The sequence below is a fragment of the Phoenix dactylifera genome, unplaced genomic scaffold, assembly GCF_009389715.1.
Source record: "Phoenix dactylifera cultivar Barhee BC4 unplaced genomic scaffold, palm_55x_up_171113_PBpolish2nd_filt_p 000304F, whole genome shotgun sequence".
NCBI classification, from domain to species: domain Eukaryota; kingdom Viridiplantae; phylum Streptophyta; class Magnoliopsida; order Arecales; family Arecaceae; genus Phoenix; species Phoenix dactylifera.
This window is the reverse complement of record NW_024067778.1, coordinates 427,462-430,373: the sequence shown is the minus strand read 5'-3', so window position 1 is coordinate 430,373 and position 2,912 is coordinate 427,462.

The following is a 2,912-nucleotide window of genomic DNA, read 5'->3' as shown; positions in this document are numbered from 1 at the left end:
TATTCTCTGATTTCATATAGCCTTTGTCAACGATCCCCCACAAATCTTGAGATCCCAAGATTGTCTTCATATGGATACACCAATTTTCATAGTTATCCTTGGTGAACCGCGGCATTAGAAACGAAAGCATTCCATTTGCCATCGCTCTTTGTCACAATAAAAGTCTTGGTTCTGATACCACTTTATTGGAAATCAAGAGGATTCACACTCACAAATTATTCTATGGAAGAAAAGTGGAGAGGATTTTAGGCACACATGAATAACTTGTATTCCACTTAATTCAAAAAACAACTAGAGTATATGGATATTTGTAGGCATCATTAGATGATCTTTTAACCTTCCTAATTGAATTAGTCATTACACCATTCATAACCCCAAATAAATATCAAATAACTCCCTCTAAATAAATTTCTTATAAGTCCATGTAACTCCCACATGACTAAAAACCCAAAAGACATGTAACTCTCACATGACTAAAAATCCAAAAAACATGTAACTCCTCACCATACTAATATGCAATTATAGAAAATCAAACCATAAGTTACTAATATTAAAAAACAAGTTTAATAACCAACAAATTGCCCCATCCAAAGCCCATAGGAAATTCTAAATCTTTAGTTTGTTCCTCAAATATTCGTCTATACCATACTATTGATATGGCATTTGATGTCGGAAGCAGGCTCCTTTGCTTCAAGAACTTCACGAAATCACGAGTCAATGCCTCTTCAAGTTTCGATAATCACCTGTTCTCTACTCCAATTGATGCATCTCTTCTTCTTCTTGATTTATCATCATGGCTCTCTGTTTCTCTCTAAAGTAAACACGAGACTCATCTAAAACTGGTGGTCAGAGTGTCGTTGTGTCATATCTTCATCATGTCAGGGTGCTTTCCACACTATACTTGGCCTTCATGGATCAGTTCGCATGCAGTATGAAAAGGGAGACTTGTGAATCCCTTCGTTGCAATCCATTTAGTTAATGTTAGTAGAAGTCGAAAATTAGGGCTAGAATAGTATGAAATATTTCAGCAATGATGCAGAAAAAAGAGCTAATTCTGAAGACCCAAACTCAATCCACCTATTCCTTCAAGTTTAGAACAATCTCGCTGGCAATTCATCACCAATTCTAAAGTCTGACACTCTGGAGTTTGACCCACTTCAGCTCTCATCTACAGTCATTTTGTTGGTTACAATGGTTTGAATGTTAAAGCACTTTTTCAGAGAGAAATAAAAAGATAATAACATCAAACAGAGTCCCAAATTTATTACAATGATTATGTATTTTTGTGTGAGTGAACAAAAAACAATAACAGTTAAATGTGTTCCCTTTCTGGTGATTGGACTGTAATAGAACCAAACAAACAAGGTGAAACCTCAATCCTGTAAAAGTTGGTAATAGGAATTATGTTGAATTTATACATGCAAATGCTTGGACCACAACTATTTAATTTAGAAAAGAAATTAATGATCATGTATACTCGAAGTTTTCTTCATGGACTATACATGAACATCTAGAGAATCCTTGCTGCATGATTCATTTAGAGCTTAATGCTTACTCAGTGGTGATGAAGCTATTGTTTAGATCCATTGCACAAAGTTTTTGCTTATAAGTTTTTGTTTATAATTGCTTTTCATTATTGATCATGCCTTTTCTATAATTCTGAATTTTAATTTTCATTATAATTACAAACAGCAGAGATGCGAATAAGCCAACTTCAGGCATGGTAGCAAATTCTACTATACCAACCAAAATAATTGTTAAAAGTTTTCATTATTTTTGTCTTGTGGTACAATGATGTTTGTTAAAAGTTCTTGCATCATTATACTATTATGTATATTCGTAAATATATTTTTATTTATCATATATTTTATTTCTTGTAATTTGAATACAGTTGTTATAAATCATGTCTTCTAGTGGAAATGTTGAATTTAAAAATAGTAAATTAGTTGAGCCTACAAATCAACAGATGGGCAAAGAAAAAAAGAAAAAGCTAACATCTAAAATTTGGGATGATTTTGTAAAGTCAAGTAGAAAAAGAAGTAAGTGGAAAAATTATTAAAAAGAAGAAGCAAGATGTAATCATTGCAAAAGAACATTTAATGGATTCAGCAATTTAGGGACAACACATTAATTTGAAAATCATCTCGCTAGGTGTCATCGATTTTTGAAGATGTTGATGCTAAAGCCAACAAATATTGCAACTATTGTTAACAGGAAAGGAGGGTACTTGTTCTTTGGATACATAAATATGATGAAGAGGTTAGCTGAAAGAAGCTTATACAGATGTTTGTTATGTATGAATATCCATTTTCTATGGTTGAGCATGAAGAATTTATGGATTTTATTAAATCTTTGAAGCCATCTTTTGAATTAAAGAGTTGCATAACTCTTAAAAAAGGGATTATGGAGACATATTTAAGGAGAAAAGAAGGTCTATGATATGTTTGGTCTACTTTCTTTCCAGATAAGTACAACTATGGATTTATGGACTTCCAGACAAAATAAGTCAGTATATTTTATTGCCGATGATTGGATTTTGAAAAAATAATAATTAATTTTATGCATGTGGGAGGAAGACGTACGGGAGTCAATTTGTGCAACACATTTATCAAAAATATAATTGATTGGAATATAGATCGTAAGTTATTTGTATTAACCTTGGACAATGATCATGCCAATGATATTTGTGCTAAAGAAATTGTGGAAAGACTTCAACAAACACTTATATGTAATGGCCAATTCTTTCATTGAAATGTGTTGCACACATTATTAATTTAGTTGTGCAAGATGGACTGAAAAAAATTAATGTGGCAATTTCAAATATTCAAAAAATGGTAAAGATCATTCGAAGCTCTCCATTACAGTTTGAGGAGTTTGAGCAAAGGGTTAACAATTGTAATTTGAAGACACAC